This window comes from Cervus canadensis, chromosome 6 (assembly GCF_019320065.1).
Source record: "Cervus canadensis isolate Bull #8, Minnesota chromosome 6, ASM1932006v1, whole genome shotgun sequence".
Classification (NCBI taxonomy): domain Eukaryota; kingdom Metazoa; phylum Chordata; class Mammalia; order Artiodactyla; family Cervidae; genus Cervus; species Cervus canadensis.
In genome coordinates, this window is record NC_057391.1 from 15,132,401 (window position 1) to 15,156,842 (window position 24,442).

General features: G+C 49.3%; 1 protein-coding gene and 1 long non-coding RNA gene across 5 annotated transcripts in view; one reads left to right on the top strand and one right to left on the bottom strand.

Annotated features, from left to right (window-relative positions):
- PAQR5 (progestin and adipoQ receptor family member 5) overlaps positions 1-24,442 on the top strand; it is a 91,754-nt gene that overhangs the window by 11,123 nt on the left and 56,189 nt on the right. Inside the window, exon 1 of one of the 4 annotated variants that reach the window (XM_043470917.1) lies at positions 2,481-2,724. The exons of the other annotated variants lie outside the window; for them this stretch is intronic. The gene's annotated coding sequence lies outside the window, so the exon portion shown is untranslated. Of the gene's footprint in view, positions 1-2,480; positions 2,725-24,442 lie in introns of those variants that run through there. 4 annotated transcript variants of the gene reach the window in all.
- On the bottom strand, positions 15,404-16,887 carry LOC122443094. The gene is made up of 3 exons (XR_006269913.1): positions 16,762-16,887; positions 16,467-16,563; positions 15,404-15,503 (listed from the first exon to the last, which is right to left on the bottom strand). It is a non-coding gene; the product is annotated as an uncharacterized LOC122443094 (long non-coding RNA).

Below are 24,442 nucleotides of genomic sequence, written 5' to 3' on the forward strand. Positions count from 1 at the left end.
GTGTGGGAAAAAGTCTCAGAAGTGGCATTGATGAGTCAGAAGCTTTGTGTGGTTTGTGTTTTGAAAGTTATCAGCAGATTGCTCTCCATAGAATTTATAAGAATGTTCACTCTTATCGGTAGAACACAAGGATGCTCATTTTTCTATACCCTCCAACATAGTGTTACCAGCTTACTGATATTTGCCAATCTGGAAGACAAAGATAGTTTCTTGACGTCATTTTAATTTGCATTTTTTTTGCTCTGAGTAAGGCTGAACATGTTTTCATAGACAAGAGCCATGTGCATTTCCATTTCTATGAGCTGTCTATTTGCATGTTTTACCCATTTTCTGTGAGGTTATTGGTCCTCTTCTCACTGAATTAGAGGTGATCTTTGTGTATTGGAGAAACTAGTCTTTTGTCTGGAATATAAAATACAAGCATTCTGCCCCCCCCCACCCCCTACACATACACACACACAGTTGATCAGGGCAGTTTTTTTGTTTTTGCTGCTATGTTTTCAGAATTCTGATGTTCACTGGGGTGGGGGGCGGTCCCTGGCTCAGGGGTCCCCGAGGAAGTGTTGGAGTAGGTTCCACATTAGGACCGGGACCGGAAACACCTCTCCTGTGTAACAGGCAGAAGGGCAGGTGGGATGAGGGTGCTGGTGCCAGGAACTTGGTGGCAGCAAGTTTTGAGAGAGAAGGCAGATATTTGAGTCCACTGAGGCATGGGATTGTGTTAACAAAGTGTCAGAAAGTTAAAGAACAGAACTACAGTATTAGCAAAGAGTGGATGAACAAATGCTGGAAACAGCTAGATGAGGGGAAGTGAGGGGATGGGTATTCTGTGTTTCCTTAGATAGTATATTTTTCTGTTTGGCATGTGCTAATCAGTGGGCCGAGCTGATGGCCAACTCGGTTATGTTTCCCCTGTGATCAGACTCCATACTCTGAATCCCCTACTTATCTCACTCTCACACGTGCCATATATTTCCCCTGCCCTAAACCAGCCCAGTGCCAGGTCCCAGGCAACTAGAGACAGCCCCGATGCCCCCACGTCTGCTGGAACTATTTGAACCAGCCAATCCTGAGCGGCCCTGCCTGCCTTTCCCATGGAAACCCCAGCAGAGGCTCTGCCGTTAGGCCTACCCCTCGCTCCTGCTTCTGCCTCTTGACCAAAGCCTGGTGCTCCCTGTGGTCCTGTGTGCTGTGCTGTGCCCCCATTCTCTTGAGAAATGTAAGTAAGGCATTCTTTCAGTGTCACTAACCTCCCTATGTGCCATGCAGACCCCTTCATGAATTAAAATCCTGTGGGTGCGGTTAAGGCAAGAGGGACCCTTGGAAGGACAGAGCGTGAGGGTGAGTAAACCGCAGGTCCCAGTGGGCCTGCAGAGCTGTCAGTGTGCGTGCTTCAATAAACAGGCTCTCGGTGTGGGCTTTTAGAGGAGGTGTCTCAAGATGAGGATAGCGTTCATGGAAGGGCAGGAACCCAGACAGGGAGTCACAGGGAACCGTGTAAGTGCAGGTGGGTGGGGGGTGATCAGAACCGGGAGGCTGGAGGAAAATGTACAGAGAAGGTGAATCCGACTGCATATGGGAAAGGAGGGAGCGATGGGGTCAAAGATACAGGCTGGGTCCTGTGGGTGCATCTTGGAAGATGGTTTTTAAATTCCCAGGAGCAATCTGACTTTACGTTGATTCCCTGTGTGAGTCCAGGGTAGGGCTCTGGAGCTGATGCGGAAAGACCTGGAAATGACATGAGTCCAGCTCTGGCCTTTAGTGTCGGGTTAACAAGCACCTGTCCCTGGATGAACTCAACTATCCGCCTTCGCTCTTGAGCCTTGCTACCACCACCTCCTGGCACCGGCACCGGCACCGGCACCGTCCTCCCGCCCTTCTGCCTGTTCCACTGCAGAGGTGCACCCTCCTGTCTCTAGTCCCCCCGCCCTCTTGGTGCTTTCTGCCTCCCCCATGAAAGCCCCCTCATCCTTGCCAGAGCCTCCCTCCCCTGGGATCAGGAGCCCATCCGGTTCTTCCAGTGGCATTGGATTTGAGAGGAGAATTCTTGAAGACCAGAAAGGCTTTACAACATGGAGAAGAGAGAAATAATGGTAGAAGGATTAGCAATAGCACTGCTGTATTGGGGCTGGGGGCTGTAGTCCACAATGTCTCAGATCACACAGTGTGTGTGTGCGTGTGCACCGGGGGAGGATTTGCCTATTCTAGTCATGCTGGTCCACCTCCCAGACCTGTGCTTTAAGTCAGTAAATCCACTGGAAGTTCACAGACACATGCTCACACTTGGCCATCACTCAGGCTACCTGGCGATTTTTCTCTTATTGTTGCCTCAAGAGTTATTGACCTTTTGAGAGTAGAATTTGTGGGGAAATAACCTCATGTTCAGCTCGTGTTTACCTTGCTTCCTGAACTCTGACCTGGGCTGGGTGTCGTAGGTCTTACAAGTCTGTTGTGTTTGTTCTGCTTCCCCAGCAAAGACACCATGTCCCCCTTCTCCAGAAGGCTCCATCGCCCCAGATGCCAGTGCAGAGAATGAAGGGAAGCCAGCTGGGCTGTGGTTGGCAGAGACGACTTCTAGAAGCAGGAAGAGCTCGAGCAGACCATGGGTCTCCTCAAGGGGGAAGGAAGGGGCGGGAGCCCCACAAGACCAGGTGTCCCAGGGGAGCTTGTGCATCAGGCCCCCTGGGTGCAGGAAGATGGTGATGGCTGCTTTGGGGGTGACAGGTGAGCTGTTGGCAAGGGATGGGGCAGGAGACAGGGAGCCCCTGTGGGCTCTATCAAAGTGTTTCAGCCTCTTTGACAGGCAGGGGAGCCTTGGGGGGCTGCTAGCTGGATGAACTGTGGCTTTGCACTTCTGCGAGGGATGATGAGGCTTTGAAAATGCTTCCAATTGGGCAGGTGTGGTCCCTCGAGTATCCTTCAGTGGCCCTTGGGGCAGAAAACAAGTGTTTGTTTCCCCAGATCAGGGCCCAGTAATGCTTCTCGCTGGGGCCCTTTCTTATGACGGGCATTGTTGGGGAGCAGTGGCTCTGAGAAGGGCCCCAAGAAGGGAGGGCATCTGTTTCTGAAATATGAGGCATCAGCAGTTGAGTTCTTTGACGGTTTTGGTACGCATCCTCTCTAGAACCCGAGAGGTTTTCAATGATTTGAAACCATTTTTTTCAATGGTTTGGAAAAAAAAAATTGTAAATAATTTTTGAAAAAGGAAATTGTGTGAAGGAGGATGAAACATTTAGCTTAAACATGAGGCTAGGGGAGGACTTGGGAGGAAGGGAAATTGGCTGTTGTCTTTGTCCCTCCTCCCTCTTGAACTGGTTTGCTTTAATCGTCACTGTCCTACCAGAGGCAGTCCTTTGAGTCCCTCAGATGCCCAGTTGCTGGAATCTTGCTTCTAGGTTGTCCCTTAGCAAGACTGGAGGCTTCTGGGCTTGCCCTAAGACCAGCCTGCTGGATGACCTTGAGCAGGCCTCCTGACATCTCTGGGTCCTGGTTTTATACCTTGTTCTGGAAGTATTAGTTTTGTCCTTTGGTTTGTGTGTGTGTGTGTACGTGTGTGCACTTAAGTTGCTTTAGTCATAGCCAACTCTGTGTGACCCCATGGACTATAGCTGGCCAGGCTCCTCTGTCCATTGGATTCTCCAGGCAAGAATACTGGAGTGGGTTGCCATGCCCTCCAGAGGATCTTCCCGACCCCGGAACTGAACCTGTGTCTCTTACATCTCTTACGCCTGCATTGGCAGGTGGGTTCTTTACCACTAATGCCTCTCGGGAAGCCCCTTGGGTACTTTATGGTCTCCTGTTAATGATCAAGTCTTTGCTTATCCCTCTCCAGATTTCCTTCAGGGCCGGAAAAGAACAGAAGGGGAGTCTGAAGAAGTGAAGTCCCGTGGTCAAGCTCTCAGGGGCTGCGGGCCAGGGAGGGAAGGGTCAGGGGACACAGTCCCTGCGGTGCCTGGGCCTCCACCCCGCCAGCCTGGGTGTGCTGTGAACACCCTTCCTTGTGCAGAGGCCTCCCATTTGACTTTCAAAGAGAAAACACCTGTCCTGATAAAGCGGGCCTTGTTCCATTCAAGTTGGCTTTGTTCAGGCTCCTGGGCTCAGCTCCTGTGTCCTGCTGGTGTGGGGAGGACAGAGGCTGGGCAGGGTCTCTGGGGGGTTGATCAGAGCAGATGATCCCTGCTTTGGGAGGGCCGACGTGTTTGGCACACCTGGTGGGGCCCAGCGTGTGTTCACGCTGGTCTCTGAGCGCCTCCTGGTGCCGGCGAGCCTCACCTCCTCAGCGTTCTCACTCTAGGATGTGGAGACAGAGGTGCAGATGGTTACGTAGCTCTTGGGGTCACCCAGGCCTCCCAGGGCCACTCAGTCAGCCGTGACCAGGCCCCCGACTCCTTGCCCAGTGCTCTCCCCACAAAGACGGGCCTTTGTTTATGATGGGCCTTTGTTTATGACAGGCCTTTGTTTATGACGGGCCTAAACAGAGCTGGGTTCTCTGCCCATGCTCCACCCCGCCTGCTCAGATGTCTCCCCCAGCTGACACACGTTACTGTGGAAATGAATTCTGTCTGTGCTGAAAGGAAGACTGGGACTCGGCATGAAAAGTTAGAGGGAAAAAAAATTCTTCCGATGATTCTGCTACTCCCATGACACCTCTCCTCTTCCTTAGGGCCTTCTTTAAAGACTCAAAGAAGTGAACCTCTCATGGTGAAATCTCTAGCTTCACAGTGTGGAGGGTAGCCCCTGACTCACACTGCACAGGGGACCACCTTCTTACACGGATGCCAGCCTGTGTGACGTTTCTAGGCCAAGAAATAGGAGACCCATCTTCAGGCATGTTTCCCCCTCGATGATCCTTCCTGCTTCCCAGTACTCTGTGGGACACTGTGGGGACACGTGATGGGAAGGGGCATGTTAACCCTGGACATGATTTTTCCTTGCTCACTTTTCATTCAGTCTGCCTGAAGTGCAGGAGACCTGGGTTCAATCCCTGGGTCAGGAAGATCCCCTGGAGAAGGGAATGGCTACTCACTCCAGTATTCTTGCTTAGAGAATTCCGTGGACAGAGGAACCTGGTGGACTACAGTCCATGGGGTTGCAGAGAGTCAGACATGACTGGGTGACTTTCGCTTGCCCAGCTTTCCACCCCTGGGCAGAGTGCATCACCGTCCGCAATAACCAGAGGCTGTCGGGACTTTGGGGGCAGGCAGGGATGGCTGCAGCCAGAATCCACACCCACTGTCGCCGGCCGGCTGATCCAGCACTACTTGCCTCTGGCAGGTCCTGCGGGTTCTAGGCCGGCCTCCAGACAGGGTGCAGGCCAGCCTGCAGCCTCGGGGGCCTCTGGCAGCAGAGGTCAGGCAGGGCAAGGCTTAACTATTTACACCTTCCCAGCTCTGGCTGCACCTTCTTGGGGGCCGATTTGAAGGCGCCTATTATTATTCTCACTCTTCCTGGTATTTTGAATAATTCATTTTTCTCAGTCCTTAAAAAAAGAAACAACCCTGTGCTTAATAATACTAGAATAATGACCTTGTGTCACATTTTGCCACTGGGGCTCTTAATCTACTGCTGCATTCAAATATTGTGAAATGTGTTGCTTTTGACATTGGGTTAGCAGGAAAAATAGTGTCCTTGTGAGGAGGAAGGAGGATCTGTTTTGTGGTTTCCCTTGTAGCCTTCGACAGCCCAGCCAGGAACATCGTCCATCATAATAATATCATACAGGCAGGCGACTTTATGGACACTTACTGTGCATCTTGGCCTTAACGCCGGCTCTTGTTAATGCTTGAAACAGGCCAATGACATAGTCACTCTGAGGATTATAAAGGGTCTATGTAATGTAGGAGAGCCAAGTTTGATTGCTGGATCAGGAAGATCCTCTGGAGAAGGAATTCCCCAGGGGACTTTCTGATCCCTGCTTTAGTATTCTTGCCTGGAAAATTCCACAGATAGAGGAGCCTGGTGGTTTATAGTTCAGGGGGCCTATAAGAGTTGGATACAACTGAGTGACTAACATACACACCTGGAAGCCGATTGTGAAAATTCTGTGGAGTGTAAAACGCCCATAAAAGTCTTGGAATAGACCAAGTGCTCAGTAAGTAGAATTTCAAATCAACACGGTCATCCCCATTTACAGAGGAGGAAAGTGGGGCCTAGAGAGACCTCAGGACTCAAAGCCAGGTCCCACTGACCCCAGGGCCCAGAGTCTCTCGTCACGGATGGAAATAATTGTGTATTACAGAGGTTTCTGCCATTTGAGCTTCTCACTGTCTGTGGGGCCACTTGTGAAGTCACGTGGGCCCCGTGTTCTCCCCCTCCCCGCTGGGCCCCACGTCCTTCTCTGATCCCCGATGTCCTCTAGTCTCCGCTGAAGGTCTGGGCACATGCCAGTCCCCTGCCGGGTCCATGTGTGACTTCCTCCTGCCAGTTACACCTCCCTGGCTGCCCATGACCATTTCACCCTTGATTGTGGGCTGTGTTCCCTGGGTAATAATTACATGAAATGGCTCACTTGCCAGTTCGATCAGTAAATAATTCCCCCCCAGTCCCAATGGGTGAAGCTCAAGAGTTAATGATTGCCAAGGAAAGCTGCTCAGAATGCACATCCTCTGAGGAGGGAGGCCGGAGGGAATGCTGAGCTCCATGGCCCAGAGGAGGGGTGCCCCCGGGGCCTCCCTCTGCCCTGCCCCCGCCCCCAGCTGTCCTCCCATCTCTTGTCTCTGAGTTCAGCAGCAGCAAGCCTCCCTGCTGTGGCCGGCCCATTTCCCCGCTCTGGGCCTTTGCTCGCAAGCTCCTCTCCCTTCCTCCGTCTCTGCCAAAGCAAGTGCTCACCCTCATTTGCGGTCCACCTTCAGTGCTGCCTCCCCCTGGGAGCCTTCTCTGACTGCTCCCACATCCTTGCTCTGGGCTCCTTCTCAGGACTCCTTGGGCCACACACAGGTCTTTGCTGAGTGCTCCCCAACATGTCAGATGCAGTGCTTGGTTCTGGACACCCATCATGGAGCAAGGCGGGGTCAGACGCACTCCCGGAGCACCCATGCAGCTTGAAGTGCAGCAGGGAGGCCCAGAGGACCTGGGAACAGAGGGCAGGTCAGGGGCACTGGAGCCTGATGGAGTGGGGCTCGGGCGGACACTGAAGGCTGTGGTGGAATTTTCCAGGCAGACATACAGTGAGGGCAGAGGCGTCTTGGAGCAGAGGGACCAGTGTGTACAAAGGACAGAGTTATGGTTTGGTGGCTGGATGATGTATCAGTCATGGAGGGGAGTTGCCTGGAATCACCCAGGTGGGTGTGTCCAGGAGGCAGGCGGCCACTCGGAGAGTCTGCCTCCCGCCCTCCGTGGCTCCCTCACAGTTTCACTATTGGGCATGTCTGACTCTTCAGAAAGAAGGGGTTCTTCTCTGTGAGGGTGGCCATGCTTTCCTGCACCACCTGCTCACCGAGCAGTGTGGATTCCAGCCTAAACTCCTGCCGTGTGCGGTGGATTCTGGGCCATGTGAAGGTGACCGATCTCAGAAGCTCAAGGCAGGTGCTTCCCCGCTGGGGCTTGATACTGGGAATGCCTCCCAGGTTCCCCTGCTGGGCCATCTGATTGAAAAGGCGTGAGATGGACTGACCCAGTAGGCTCATGTGTTCACAGCCCCTGTGTTATTTGAGTGCACGGGTGAGTTTGGGACTCACCACTAGAGTGTTTATCCAGGCTCCTGCCTCTAACTTCACCCCCTCTCCAGAGTGAGCACCCCAGGCCCCACCTGGACATTTTCCCGTGGGGAGGTCAATGTGCATGGAATGGCCCTCCCCCGCTGGAGAACAGTGCCTCTGTGGCTTCAGCCGACACCTGCCTCCCAGAAGCTACATCTCAGGGGGTAGGGGGAGGGTGCCTTGGTTCTGCCCTCAGGGGCTGCATGCCCTCTTACAGGCTTCCAGGGCTGCCCCCTCCTCACCCCGAGTCCTCCCTGGGTCTCCCTGCTTTCCTTCCTCCTGTGATCTGGGCTCCATCTCACAGGCTGACAGCCTTATCTCAGACTTCAAGTTTCTGATCAGATTAGCAGCCTGGGAGGAGAGTGCAGATAGGATCGTGCTGTCCCCAGAAGCCTGACACTTCCTGTTGGGGTGAGGGGAGCCCCAGCAGTCAGGGCCTGGTTCACCTGCCATCAAGCCGGCAGGGACTCACCCTATTCCACCCTTGGAGGACAGACCTGCCTGCTGCACCCACCCTGGAAGCCAACAAGCTGTGTAGACCAGGCACCCCGGTCCTGATCCTCCAGGGCACGGTGGTGGACCAGCTCAGCCGTCACCTCGGCCTGGAATCTGAGCATTCTCACCCTGGCCGTGCTGGAGGGTCAGCTGGGCTCCTCCTCCTCTCCCTGGCCTTCGGAGGCTTGCTTAAGTGAGCTGTGGATCCAGGCGTCAGTGTGTGGTCAAACTCCCTGGGTAGTTTTAGGGCTTCTCAGGTGGCTCAGCTGTGAAGAACCTACCTGCCAGTGCAGGAGACATAGGTTTGTTCCCTGAGTCGGGAAGATCCCCTGGAGAAGGAGATGGCAACCCACTCTAGTATTCTTGCTTGGAGAATCCTATGCACAGAGGAGCCTGCAGTTCATGGGGTCGCAGAGTCAGACACGACTGAGCACACTCAGGTGGTTTTAAGATGTATCCAGAGCTGAGAACCGCTGGGCTAGATGCCCGACACCCACCTGTCCAGCTCGACAGTGTGTGGAAATAGTTACACTTGAGTAAAACAGCTGAGGCCGTCTTGTTGTGCATATCACCTAATACTCAAGTACATCTTTGTATTTTATAAGAAGGTATTTAAAAATTTAAATCAGTAAAAGAAAACAATAATTTAAGACAAGAAATGTGTAATATTTTGGAACCTCAAGTAAATGTAAACATAAAAACAGACCCTGTCAGGTAACGAAAATGACATATTCAAAACATTGAAATCTGTGTGCTTTCAAAACACAAAATCTAGTCATGAGAAAATAGAAGATGAGCTATTACTTTATTCCTTTTGGAGCAGAATCTTAACATCAAAGTTGGCAGGCTCATTAGGTCACAAGTACCTTTTTCTATAAAATTTTCTAGAACAAGCTTTTCCTGACTGTCCCCTAGTTGAGGAATGGTAAGAAGATATATTTGTGAGATATCTTCGAATATTTTCCGCTGACAAGGCCTTTTGGCTTTGTTTTCTGGGACTTTTCTTTATAAGGAGCCAGAGTTTTTGTTTCCAAAGCGTTTCCGGTTTGTCCTTAAGTTCTTTAGTTTTATCTTGTTCAGATGGCAATTCTGACGCAACACTTCCTGTATCAGTTTCAAAACTGTCATGTTGATATTCCACATGTTAGGAAAGTCTGTGAACAGGGTAATAATTATTCTTGCAACAACATTTTGCTTTGTCTGCTGCCATGCAACGTCTGAGTAGGACTCAAGATGTGTTTCACATTTAAGCAGGTTTTTAAAAAAATGTTGTAATTGTCTCCTTTTAAAAATATATAGATTTTGAGAGACTGGTGTAAAGAACTTCCATGCCTGGCCTCAACAATGATCAACTCATGGCCAATCTTGTTTCACTTGCGCCCACACCCATCCACCCTGCTCCTGCCAGCTTCTCTTGAAGCCGATTCAGACATCATCTCATCTCTGTGATTACTTCAGTGTATATCTCTAAGTTAAAAGGGCCCTGTAAAAAAATGTAACCGTCATACTATTATTACATCTTAATAATTGATCATTTCTTGTTATCATGAATTTCTTTTATCAGCATTCAGATTTCCCTAATTGTCACATGTATTTTTTTTTTTTTACAGTTGGTTTGAGATTTCAGATCTTAAAAATATTGAAATAAAAATTTTAGACCAAGTAAAATAGACCCTTTGGGCTTGGAAGTGCAGGATTCATGAAGAGAGCATACAGCCACTGGGTGATAGCTTCTAGGCAAATGGACCAGACGCTACTTCTAGGTTTCAGAGTGTGGTAGATGGCAGAGTTGTTCAGTTGTTCGGTAAACATGTGTTCATTCCACAGGGACGCTATGCCCAGTGCTGGGCAGGAGACCTCAGACATGGCCGTGAACAAGCCAGGCTTGACCAGTCTTGACTCAGGGGAGCCAGAGCATTTCAGTGTGAGGTTTACAAAGGGAGTGATACAACCCTTGCAGGTGTACCCCAGGCTACTGCTGCTGGATTTCATCAAAAAGAGAAAGCGGAGGAAGGGGTGTCTCTCCCTGAGTAAACAGCAAGTGCAAAAACATGGGCATGTGAAAGTCCAGTGCGTTCAAGGACAGTGCTGGGTGGTGGGGCATCGGGAGTGTGGCAAGGCTGCTGAGAGGTGAGGCTGCTGCTGGCTTGAGGATGTGTCTTGTAAGGAGCGGGGTCCTCTGGGACCTTCCAGAAGGGACCCCACAGTTTTGTTGTAGCAGCATGAAGTGTGGACTATGAGTCAGGGAGCCTTGCAGGAACTCTGAGGAGTTATTTGGATTTCCTGGCCCTTCCTGGGTTCCTGCTTCCGCTAGACTGGAGTCCCACTGGGACAGGCCTGTATCAACCTGGAACTCTATATACCTCCAGCGCCCAGCACACAGAGGAGACTCACTCTGTGTCTGCTGCCCATGACCTTACTGTGCTCCCAGTGCAGGACACCCCTGTCCCCCACCCTGTTCACCACACCTGGAACAGAGGGAGCCCCCTTAGGCCTTCAACTTGGGGAAAGGCAGTGGCGTCTCCAAAATGTATGGTTTTGGAAACTGAACCCCAGTGCTATGAATGGGGGATGCAAGGCCAGTGTTGCCCTGGGCCAGCAGGCAGGCTGATACTAGAGCTTCATACAAGAGCTTCTCAGGTGGGTGTGTAAGGAAATGCCAATGTGTACAACCCATGGGCTGGCCCACATAGCTAATTCTTCCAAGACTGGCCAACAGTTGGAGGATTCTTCATTTATTTCCTAATAGTATTATTGCTTTGGTTTTAAAAAAAAATGAATGAATGAATACATAAATAGTAATACACATGCTCTAGTGTAATACACAAACTCTAGTGTTATGGAAAAGTAGAAGAGAATAAAGCAGATCTCAAGAGGTAAACCCTACTGTCTAGAGAGAACCCCTGTGAACACTTTGAGAAACAGCCTTTCAAACACTTTTCTGTCCATAAATACAAGCAGTTAAATGGAACACAGTTTTATATAGATGCCGTTACAAGATTTATGCTGTTCCATAACCTGCTTTTTTCATTTAACAGCATGTCATGACACCGTTTCCTGTCCATAACTGTAGATCTGTAACAGTTTTATAGCCCAGGTACAATTTTACATGGATGTACTGTAACTTATGTAGACAGTTCTCTATTGCCAGAAATTTGGATTGTTTCCAATTTTTCTCTACAAAGATGCTAAAGAGTATTCAGCCTTTTTTTTTTTTTTTTTTAAGATGTGCAATAATTGCCTAGCGGTAAATATCTAGAATAGCTGGAACAAAGGAAAGGTTCCTTTCCCTGAGTCCTAAGGCAAGCAGGGAGGTCACCATGGCAACCCCGCCTCGCTTGTGGCATGCCCATTAGCCTCAGCTCCAGCCAGGGAGGTGGGTCAGAGCTAAGCGGAAACCATCTGTTTTCAAGCAAAATTATAAACCAAGATGGAAGAAGCATGCAAGAACATTAATGCAAAATTGAGGTGGTTTAGGATGCACTTGAATTCTCTAGTAGATGCCAGAGCTTTTCATTCTCACAAGTCGTCGATACTTTTCTTATCCTCGTTTAGCTGGTGTGTGTGCGCAGTTTCTCAATTGTGTCATACTCTTGGAGACCCCGTGGTCACCAGGCTCCTCTGTCCATGGGATTTCCCAGGCAAGAATACCCAGGAGTGGGTTGCCATTTCCTTCTCCAGGGGATCTTCTCAACCCAGGGATCGAACCCGTATCTCTTGCATTGGCAGGCACATTCTTTACTGCTGAGCCACAAGGGAAGCCCTCATTTAGCTGATAAGAAAGTTCAAATTGAAGAGATTAAGTAATCTCCCCGAGAGCAGACATCAGATGATGAAGCCAGGGTTTGAAATTGGTCTGCATCCGCTCCTCGTGATTCCCCTTACCCGACCTAGGGTCACCAGCCACCCTGTCTTCTATCGCCATCCCTGAGACTTCCAGTCCTGACTCCCAGCTCTCTGGTGCATCCACTCCCCCCGCATCAGACCGGGCCCAGACTGAGGCTTCATCTGTTTCCAGGCTCCACCCTGGCCGCCTGCCACGGCACACCCTTGGCCACCTCCACGCTGAGCTATGGGAGCTCCCCTCCCTCCATGCCTTGGCCCCCACTGTACCCTCAGCCTAGAGTGCCCGCTCCTCCGTGGCTAATGGGCTTCTTCAAGGTTGAGCTCAGGCTTTGTTTTTTCCAGAAGTCTTTCCTGCCTCCCCGGTGTGACGTGTCTCCTCTGTGTCCCTCTGGAAGCGTCTGGCTCTCACTGCCGTTTGGCCATCAGATGTGCTTTCTGTCAGTTTGGTGCCGAGCTCCTGAAACCTGAGCTCATCATCTCTCTCTCTCCATCCCCATACCCTCCCATAGCCTTGGACACAGAGTGGGTGTTCAGTAAGTGTGTGCTGAGGGAACGAACAAGTGGCAAGGCATCTTCCTCTTCACTCTCCATTTCTGCCCAGCCGCAGGGACGACTTTAACCCAAGCGGATTGTGTGAGCGCCCTGCCCACCAGGAACTGCGCTCTGGCTCCCCGCCTCCCGGCAGTTCCCCACCCTGCCCCTCAGCGCCGGCTGCTAACCTCCACCCCCTTAAGCCCCGGTCACCTCTTTTCCTTCCCTTGCCTTGCCGGGGGAACTGAGCTCCCTGGAGAATCATTTCCATCACCGCACCTGGCCCACCTCCCTCCACGTCCCAACTTGGTCGGTTTTGCCCCATTAGTCCTAGGAACCCTTTTCTCATTCCTTGGGCTCTCCAGTCTGCACTCCTCTCCCTTGAGAAACTTCAGGGACTTTGAAAGTCACCTCTCTCTGCCTCCTAAATTGACCTCTAGTCTTGACTTCTCCTGCAAAATGTGGTCACACTTTTAAATTACAATCTGTGCAAATCCAACTTGACCAAAAACAGCCCAGGTCTTCCTCTCTTTTCATGGGTGTCACCATTTCCCAGCCCTTGGGACGTGATGCTCTGAGACCCCTGTGATCAGAAACCTAACCTTTATCACCAGGTCCCCAAATACAGAGCTCCTGACCAGGCCTGACTGGAACAAGGGGGCTGGTGTGACCCTCAGAGGCTTCCCTCATTTTCCCCATGGAGAAGGGCAAGCAGTGGCTGCCGTGGGTGAATTTGGCCTAGGTCTGTAGATACTCAGATTTGTCAAAAGAAACTGGAGTCCAGGTGTTTATGGGAGGTCCCTTGATCCTTTTTTTGGCTGCATCACATGGCATGTGGGATTTTATTTCCCAGACCAGGGGTGGAACCAGTGTCCCCTGCAGTGGAAACACAGAGGAAGTCCCCAGGTAAGTCCCCCCAGTTTTAGGTTTTAGGGGAAAATGTGCAGAAAGTAGAGTGTTCCCATTGCCCCTTCCCTCCCCTCAGTTTCCCCTGTGATTAATATCTTGCATCAGTGTGGTACATCTGTTACAACTGATGAACCACATTCACACATGATTAAACAACTGATGAACCATGTTCACACATGAGTAACGTCATTAATGTTAGGGTTCACTCTTTGTGTCGTATATTCCACCGGCCCTAATAAGGACACACTGTCGTGTACTCATCACAGCAGTGTCAGGCTGCTTAAGTCTGCTCTCCACGCTCTCCTCCCACCGCGCCCCTTTGCACTGCCTCCACCTCACCCTATGTGCCTGTTTTCTCACGTCTCTGGACTCATCGGTGCTCCCTGTCTCTGGTCATGGACAGTTTCCTGTCCCTCTCACCTCTCCACCAGACTGTCAGCTCCTTGAGGCCCTCTTAGACGGCTCAGACGTCTAAGAGGCCCCCAGCACCTGGGCAGGGGCTTGAATGCTTTGGGCACTCACTGAAGCCTGTGTCAGTGCTTGCTTATGGACCAGGTCTTGGGCTTCCACGGAAGATGCTTTGGGGGTAGTTAACAACAGGAAGGAGGCAGTTGGCAAGGGACAGAGACAAGGCAAATCTGAAGTTTCAGTGGCGTCGAGGAGTGGGGGAGAAGGGGTGTAAGTAAGTAAGACTGACTTACAACCAGTAAGTCTGGTTGTATGTATTCATTTAAAAATATTTCTTTCTTCATTTGGTGGCATTGGGTCTTCGTTGCGGCACTTGGGATCTTCGTTGCGTCATGCAGGATCTTTCATTTTGCTGTGGAAGCTCTCTAGTTACGGTGCTCAGGCTTCGTTGCCCTGTAGGGTATGGGATCTTGGTTCCCCAACCAGGGATCAAACTTGTGTCCCCTGCATGGCGAGGCGATTTCTTAACCGCTGGACCACAGGGGAGTCCCAGTGCAGTTTTAGAGAAGGGAGCGATGAGAACAGACCCGGCTCTGGGTGGTGCAACGCCTGACTCCTTAGCAGGAGTGAGTGGAGGTCTCCAGAGCCCAGGGTCGGAGCCACCCCCTGAGGATGCCCCCTGCTACCCACGTCTTCCCTTCCCCTCTCGCCCAAGCATCTGCCTTCTGTGGGAAAGTGGATGAGCGAGCAAGTGTGGGGAAAAAAGTTAGGAACACCTCCCTAGTGGGGCTGACCTTCCTCCTGATCCCCAGTCCCCGTGGTAGTCCGGGGCTCCCTTCTCCTGGCACACCCAAGTCTGCCCCTAGTTAGGCAGAAGAGGACACTCACCTCACACTCTGCTGAAGGAGCCCAGAGCGGTGACTTCCTGTAACGTGCCTCTGGGCCTTTGCGTGCGCTGTTCCTTCTCCTAGCCGTGCCCTCTCCAAACGGACAGATCCTCTCTGACCTCTTCTGCAACGAATTTGTGTCACCTTCTCTACAAAGCTGACCTTAACTTTCCCCGCAAACCTGAGGGCACCCCTTTCCCGCAGATGCCACCATAGAACTGTTTCTGCTATCCACACAGTATCTAGCCCACTGGGTCCCCGGTTTGTGCGACCCCCTAGTTCTGCATAGTCCAAGCTATGGTTTTTCCCTGATGCTGGGAAAGATTGAGGGCAGGAGGAGAAGGGGGCAACAGAGGATGAGGTGCTTGGATGGCCTCATCAACTCAATGGACATGAGTTTGAGCAGACTCAGAGAGACAGGGAAGGATAGGGAAGCCTGGTGTGCTGCTGTCCGTGGGGCCACAAAGGGCCGGACATGACCAAGCGGCAGAATAACAACAGTTTGCTCTGCTTGTGGCTCCCCCAAGGCACAGCTTGTGGACACCACGTGCCCGGCTCTCTGGAGTGCCAGCCCCCCGCAGCCTCCCTTTGTGGGTAGTGGGTAGACACGTGAATGAGCGGATCACCTCTGAGCAGGACAGTCAGCGTTCTTTAATTGAGTCTCTTATATACAAACAGATCCAGGGCCTGTCTTCAAGGAATCTAATGGCGGCTGCCGAAACAACCACACCTAAAAGAATCAGAGAACGGTATAACCAAACTAGGTATAGTAATTGCCATTTACTGAGGTGCCTGCTTGATGTGAAGAGCCCATGCACATCGCTCTGCTTACTCCCCCCACCCCTCATGAGCGAGGGATGGGACCGGTGCTGAGGTTAGGGGACATGACCCGGGGATACTAACTAGTGAGCAGAGGGGCTGGGACTGCAGCCCAGGCCTGTCTGACTCCAAAGTCCGTGATCCTCACCCACTCACTGCGTCTGGAGGTGCTTAGGGAGGGGAGCGAGGGGTGGAGGGCGTACCTGGGGAAGACTTCCTGGAGGAGGACTGCTGTGCCCTGGGCTTGGAAGGCCGTCAGAGCATGAGGATACTAGGGGGATACTCGGAGCGTGGAGAGACTCCGGGAGGGGCAAGGCCTGGGGTTGGGGCGGCCACCACTCCTGCCTGGGGCATTCTGGGTGTCCCACAGAGATAGCTGTTTCCTGCTGGGCCCCTGTAGCCCTGCCCTTGCCCTGGAGAGCTGCTGAGTCTGCCTGCGAACCACACTTGCCACCTCTGTGGGGTGGGGCTGTGGGTGTGGACGGTCTCGGTCAGAGGCTGCAGAGCCGGCTCCTCCTGAGGGGCTGCCCCACCCAGCCTGTGGGACCAGTTTCCACGGGACAAGAACAGGTTTCTGAAAAGTACACTGCCCTCTTTCCCCTGACTGGTAGACGCACCCAGAGGACCCCGAGGGTCCTGCTGTTTCCCCCAGCTGGGAGTCGGCTCCTTGCCTGCAGTTGCGGGGTGGCGGGGGGAGGTATCCTCTGGACCCTATGTTCCCTGGGGGTCTGGCTTCACCCCAGGTGCTGGTGGCTCTGAACCTTCGTGGCTCACTGAAATGCTGTGGAAAGCCTTGGAATCCCTATCCCCCGCGCTTTACATACACACGAGTTTCTGTACACACATACACACATGCACGCACACACACTTTTACCTGTAATTTTATGAACTTCCTGAGGCCGGGGGATGTTCTTGGATCTCAGGTTAAACAGCGCCATCCAGGAGCAGTTGCAGTTGATGGCTGTGCTCTCCTGAATGTGGTGATATTTATAGTAAATAGCAGCAGCCTGGTACTACTAATAGTGATAATATCGCTAATATTTACTTATAATTTGTAGTTAGGAAGTATGTTCACATCCATGATCTCATTTTAGCTTCCCATAGCCCTGGCCTGGTGGGAATTAACAAGAGAGAGTCGGGGGAATTACTCAGTCCAGCCAAGGTCATACCTCGGAAATGGCCAAGGGGAGTCTTGACCTCCGGGAGCTTCTCCAGTAGCTCAGATGGTAAAGAATCCGCCTGCAATGAGGGAGACCCAGGTTCAATCCCTGGGTTGGGAAGCTCCTCAGGAGAAGCAACTGGCAACCCACTCCAGTGTTCTTGCTGAAGAATTCATGGACAGAAGAGCCTGGCGGGGTCTGTGGGGTCGCAAAGAGTCAGAGACAACTGAGCGATTAAGCATGCAGGTACAGAGAATCATCAAGTTCTACACCTTGAATATATGTAATTTTTAATTGTTAATTATGCCTCAGTAAAACTAGAAACATAATTTTAAAAAGAAGATACCTCTTATGTTGTGGCCAAGTACACACATATGGTCATATGTAGCAAAACAAATATACATAACGTACATAACAAGTATCACAAAACAATACTTATCTGGACTCTATGCAATACACTGGTATTTTCTGTTCTTTTCTTTTGCAAACTATTCAGTTTTTAAATGCTAGTCATGACCCACTAAATTGACTTTGTGATCTGCTGACAGATTGTGAACTGCAGTTTGGAAAACACTGCATTAACAGACACAGTAATCGTGGTTTTAATTACTAGTGAGCTATCTGGAAATTATGTGTATTGTGCTGAGGCAGGTGTTTGACCCTGGCCGTGGACAGGCTGGAATTCAGGCGCAAGTCGTTCAGCTAAGGAGAGACCCACTCAGTCCTCTGGGCTTCGGCTCTTCTCCCGCTGTGGTAAGGTTAAGGCCTGGCAGTGGGACTGTTGGTCTTCCAATCCTGTTGCCCATCCATTCATATATTCATTGCAGATCTCATTTCATCCTGACTGTGTCAAGCCACCACCAAGTGACCTCAGACAAGTCACTTCCTATCTGAGGTCTTCATCTATAGAATAAGAATAGGGGTGGGTTGAACTAGTCTTGCTTCTCAAAGAAAGAGGGATTTTGCAGCAGTAAGTGGTATGTGATTTATGTGTATATATGCATGCTATCATCTGAATGTTTGCTTCCCCTGCCCTAGAATTCATATGTTGAAGTCCTATTGCCAGTCAGCGCCTTGGTATTAGGAGGTAGGCATTTGGGAGGTAAGCAGGCAGAACCTTCATGAATGGGATTAGTGCCCTCGTATAGAAGAGGCCTGGGAGAGCCCCCGGCCCTTCCTGCCGTGTGAGGGCCCAGCAGGAAGTTGGCAGCCTGTAGCCCAGAAGAGAGCCTCCCCCCGGGTCCAGCCATGCGGGTGCCTCGTCTTGGACTTCCAGCCTCTAGAACCTTGAGGAATAAGTACTTGTTGTTTATAAGCTACCCAGTTTATGGTGTTTTGTTATAGCAACCTGTTGGGGCTAAGACAGTGTATATATTTATGATTTATACTTTTTCTGGAAGATTTGGAGAAAATGGAATTTTATATTAATACAAGCATAGCTAACTTATGGCACAAACTGTAAAACTCAGCAGTGCCTTTTTAATATATACTTCTTTCTGTTGTGGTAAAATATATACTACATAAAATGTAGCATTTTAACGATGGTTAAGTGTATGATTCAGTAACATGCAGTGCATTTGCAGTGTTGTGCGGTCATCACCGCTGTCCATTTCCAGAGCTCTTTCATCATCCCAAACAGAATTCTGTACCCAGTAAACAGAACTCCCCATCTCTTCCTCCCCCTAACCTCTGGCAACCACCATTCTACTTTCTCTCTGTATAGATTTGAGTTTGTACCTGATATAAGTGAAATCAACAACGTTTGTCCTCTGGTGTCTGGCTTACTTCCCTTAGCGTGCTTTCAAGGTTCAGCCACGTTGTTGTATGTGTCAGAATTTCACTCTTTTTTGAGGCTGAGTAATATTCCATTGTATGTATATTCCATGTTTTGTTTACCCATTCATCTGTTGATGGACAGTTGGATCATCTCCACCTTTTGGCTGTTGTGACAAACGATATTATGAACACAGGTTTACATGCATCTGTTTACTCCCTGCTTTCAATTCTTTTGGGTATATATATGAGGATTTTTCATACCATTCATGGGGTTCTCAAGGCAAGAATACTGAAGTGGTTTGCTGTTCCCTTTTCCAGTGGACCAAGTTTTGTCCTTATTACAAAATTCAGACTTAAATTGAAGAAAGTAGGGAAAACCACTAGACCATTCAGGTATGACCTAAATCAAATCCCTTACGATTATACAGTGAAAGTGACAAATAGATTCAAGGGATTAGATCTGATGGAGTGCCTGAAGAACTATGAACAGAGGTTCGTGACATTGTACAGGAGGCAGTGATCAAGACCATCCCCAAGAAAAAGAAATGCAAAAAGGCAAAATGGTTGTTGGAGGAGGCCTTACAAATAGCTGAGAAAAGAGGAGAAGCTGAAGGCAAAGGAGAAAAGGAAAGATATTCCCATCTGAATGCAGAGTTCCAAAGAATAGCAAGGAGAGATAAAAAAGCCTTCCTCAGTGATCAGTGCAAAGAAATAGAGGAAAACAATAGAATGAAGAAGACTAGAGATCTCTTCAAGAAAATTAGAGATACCAAGGGAACATTTCGTGCAAAGATGGGCACAATAAAAGACAGAAACAGTATGGACCTAACAAAAGCTGAAGATATTAAGAAGAGGTGGCAAGAATACACAGAAGAGCTATACAAAAAAGATCTTAATGACCCAGATAACCACGATGCTGTGATCACTCACCTGAAGCCAAACATCCTGGAGTCCTAAGTCAAGTGGGCCTTAGGAAGCATCACTACGAACAAAGCTAGTGGAGGTGATGGAATTCCAGCTGAACTATTTCAAGTCCTAAAAGATGATGTTGTTAAAGTGCTACACTCATTATGTCAGCAAATTTGGAAAACTCAGCAGTGGCCACAGGACTGGAAAAGGTCAGTTTTCATTCCAATCCTAAAGAAAGGCAATGCCAAAGAATGTTCAAATACCGCACAATTGCACTCATCTCACATGCTAGCAAAGTAATGCTCGAAATTCTCCAAGCGAGGCTTCAACTGAACTGAGAACTTCCAGACGTTCAAGCTGGTTTTAGAAAAGGCAGAGGAACCAGAGATCAAATTGCCAACATCCGTTGGACCATAGAAAAAGCAAGAGAATTCCAGAAAAGCATCTACTTCTGCTTTATTGATTATGCCAAAACCTTTGACTGTGTGGATCACAATAAACTGTGGACAATTCTGAAAGAGGTGGGAATACCAGACCACCTTACCTGCCTCCTGAGAAATCTGTGTGCAGGTCAAGAAGCAACAGTTAGAACCAGACATGGAACAGGAGACTGGTTCCAAGATGAAGCTCCAATACTTTGGCCACCTGATGCGAAGAGCTGACTCATTGGAAAAGACCCTGATGCTGGGAAAGATTAACGGCAGGAGGAGAAGGGGATGACAGAGGATGAGATGGTTGGATGGCATCACAGACTCGATGGACACGAGTCTGAGCAAGCTACAGGAGTTGGTGATGGACAGGGAAGTCTGGCATGCTGCAGTCCATGGGGTCGAAGAGTCAGACACGACGGAGCCACTGAACTGAACTGAATCTCTTATTGGTCATATTTTTTGCAAATATTTTTCTCTCATTCTGTGGGCTATCATTACTTTCTTGATAGTGTCCTTTGATGCTCAAAAGATTTTAATTTTCACGTCGAAGGTGTCGTGGGGCTGCGCCTAGACTCTGCCTCGCATCCCCTTCCCCAAGTGCAAATTCAATCCTCTGTGGTAGTGAGCACCTTTGGTGATCCTCTGGCACAGTGATGGGAGGCAAACGCTGGGCTGTTTTCTCTTTACCATGAAGGACATCTAGACAAGAGCTCTGGAGGAGGCACAGGATCAGAAGGGTGACTCAGACACTGCTCTTCTGTCCTCAGCCAGCTCAGGCCCCAAGCCTCACCAGCAGCTGCCCGGTAGCCAGCAGCTTCCTGACATGCCCATGAATGTGGGGCCTTACCTGGACCAACCTGTGTTCAGACACCTCTGAGGCCCGCCCAGCCTAGGACAGGCTGATGAGTGGGGGAAAGGTGACTCTGGTTCCCTCTCCAGGTACTCTGCGCTGGTTTCTCATGGTAACTGAGCTCCTGTTATTAACCTCGCTTCTTTTGATCAATGAATGTGATCATGCATCCCGTTGTACTTTGGACAGATGACCTCTCTGAGCTTTCTGATCTCATTTTCCCAGTTTTTCTAAAAGCAAGCTATGGAGAAATTCCCTACCAAACAGCGTTCTTTGCCTTTGCTATGTATGCCCAATGAGAAATTTTATGTTTTCCAACATGATATTTTTCAGAAAGGAGGGAATTTGGCCCATCCAGAGTTCTTCCTATTCGGAGTCCCTCTGTTCCTTTATTTTGAGCAGTGGATGGGCTGTTTGGGGGAAGACATGCTCACCTGAACCTTTCCCCAGCAGTGTTTGTTTGGGATCCTTTCAGGAGGCACCTGACATACATGATCAATTTAAAAAAAGAGAGGGACAAAAAATGTAATACAGATTGAGATTTATTCCCAGAAATCTGGTCTCCCATTTACAAGTACTGGTTTTGTTGTGAAGGAGCTTTTAATGATCCCTGTAAAGCAGTAGTGGGTCTGGGGAGAGTAGCCATGCAAAATGACTAGGAGGGCCAATCACTTGTTTACCATCAATGTATTTCATCAATTACTATGTGTACTTTAAAAAAAAAAAAAACAAACATTAAACAGCTCTGAAATCAGGATTAATTTCCAATCAGCTCTGTCTCATGATTATAGTTGGTGATTTTTGTGTGTGTGTTATCTTAGTGGTATGCAAAATAGTGGTGTGCCTTCCAGCTGAGCACATCTGAAGTTCCTGGAAATACTGCCTCAGGCCCTCAGGAAATACAGTACTCTCGGGTCCGTGAGGGCTGGAGGGCCCCCAATCTCACCACCAGGTGGCGCAGCAGAGTAAGTGCGGCAGGCTGAGTCCTGAGTCAGCTCCGCGCCCACCCCTCACCCCTATACAAACAGCTTCCAGCAAGCAGATTCATTACTGACTGAGCCCCCAGGGAAGCCCACGAAACCTTTAAGATGACCCATTTTGTCAGCAGGTGAAGTCTCTGCAACTTCCCCACCGAGGGACTCTTACGCACCTTTCTTGAAAGTTCGTGTGAGGCTGATGTGACAGTTGTCTGCTGCTCCGCGTCAGCTGAACTCATGGGTTCAAGCCCAGAATCCTCCTGAAAGGGCTCATTTGGGCTCATTCAGAGGCGCAGACACTCTGGGGCACCCTCTGCTCAGGCAGGAGGGGAGGTGCCTTTGCAGCACTTCTCATCAGCGTACACATCTCTAATTACACTCATTTTTCCAGTGAGACAGCATCCATCCGGCTAATTAGGAAACCCTCTGGTGTTGATCAAAAGTAACCCCAACTGAACTAAAGTTGTGGCCTCTGGAGTGTGAGCTTGTGGTTTGTCTTTCAAATGCTAATGAACCACAACGCAAGGGATATGGGGTAAAACTAACATTTTCACATCACACTGTCTGTGTGAAGTGTTTGAAAGCAATTTGCCGTAGAGTATTGTAATTGTCGATGAATACTTGTGACTTGGGGTACATTTTTAGCAAGAGCATTAAACACAACTTCAAAAAATATAGCTTTCTTCCTTCCTTTTCTTTTTTAAAATTTTCAGCTGCATCCTGTGGCCTGTGGGACTTTGGTTCCCCGACCAGGGATCAAACCCACACCCATACATTGGAAGGCGGAGTCTTAACCCCTGGACTGCTAGGGAAGCCCCCAAAAGTGTAGCTTTCAAATAACTTAGAGGGAAATGAGGATATTTTTCACTTTAACTGTGTTAGGTGACTCCAAAAAAGTGTAAAATGAAGATCCTTTTGTCAAAGATGCTTATGGAGATTATGAATACACTTATTTCTATGAACTAGAAGTGGAAAAACAATATTTTAAAATTAATGCTATGTTGGATATGGTAAGGGATTCTAAATAGGTATGTCTAACTAAATTAATAAATTAATGTAATAAAGAGAGTGTGTACTCATTATCAGAGAAATGCAAATCAAAACCCCAGTGAGGTACCATCTGACGCAGGTCAGAATGGCTGCTATCAAAAAGTCTACAAACAATAAATGCTGGAGAGGGTGAGGAGAAAAAGGAACCCGCTTACACTGTTGGTGGGAACGCAAACTAGTACAGCCACTATGGAGACCAGTGTGGAGATTCCTTAAAAAATTGGACATAGAACTGCCATATGACCCAGCAATCCCACTGCTGGGCATATACACCGAGGAAATCAGAATTGAAAGAGACACGTGTACCCCAGTGTTCATCACAGCACTGTTTACAATAGCTAGGACATGGAAGCAACCTAGATGTCCATCGGTAGATGAATGGATAAGAAAGCTGTGGTACATTTACACAATGGAATATTACTCAGCTATTAAAAATAATGCATTTGAATCAGTTCTAATGAGGTGGATGAAATTGGAGCCTATTATACAGAGTGAAGTAAGTCAGAAAGAAAATCACCAATACAGTATATTAACGCATATATATGGAATTTAGAAAGATGGTGACGATGACCCTATATGCAAGACAGCAAAAGAGACACAGATGTAAATAACAGTCTTTTGGACTCTGTGGGAGAAGGTGAGGGTGGGATGATTTGAGAGAATAGCATTGGAACATGTATATTATCATATGTGAAACATCGCCAGTCCAGGTTCAATGTATAAGGCAGGGTGCTCAGGGCTGGTGCACTGGGATGACCCTGAGGGATGGATGGGGAGGGAGGTGGGAGGGGGGCTCAGAATGGGGGACACATGTGCACCCGTGGCTGATTCATGTCAGTGTATGGCAAAACCACCGCAATATTATAATTAGCCTCCAATTAAAATAAGAAAAGAAAACAAAACAAAGAATGGCAAAGAAAAAAATAAAGAGAGTGTGTACTAATTCATTTGAATCCCTAGAAGTTATCAGGCTTCCCTGGTGGCTCAGGTAGTAAAGAATCTGCCTGCAATATGGGAGACCCAGGATTCAGGGACTGAATTCAGGGACTGAATCCCTGGGTTGGGTAGATCCCCTGGAGAAGGGAATGGCAATCCACTTCATTATTCTTGCCTGAAGAATTCCATGGACAGAGGAACCTGGTGGACTTTTTTTTTTTTTGGACTCTCATGTGGGAAATAGGCCATCTGTTTGTATTCAGCTACCTAATATGTAAACATATTCGGGAGGTGATGTTTTGCTGGCCATGTCCTTTCAGGCCTGGGATACAGTGTGTAGGCTAATGTTTACTGGGTGGGGGGCAGTGAGGGAGCGGGAGTGGGGAGACCAGGGATATGGATGGAGCACTAGCCTGAGACAGATAGTTAAAGTGTTAGTTGCTCAGTGGCATCTGACTCTTTGCGACCCTATGGACTGTAGGCTGCCAGGCCCTCTGTCCATGGAATTCTCCAGGCAAGAATACTGGAGTGGGTTGCCATTCCCTTCTCCAGGGGATCATTCTCTTCTCCAGGATCAAACCCCAGTCTCCTGCATTGCAGGCGGATTCTTTACTGTCTGAGCCATCAGGGAAGCCCAAACTTGACTCTCTTTAATCAAAATAAATTCTCTCTCTTTTTTATTCTATTTTTTGAAGGGCTTAGTTGACCCACAGCGTGAGGGATCTTAGTTTCCCAACCAGGGATCGAACCTGTGTTCCCTG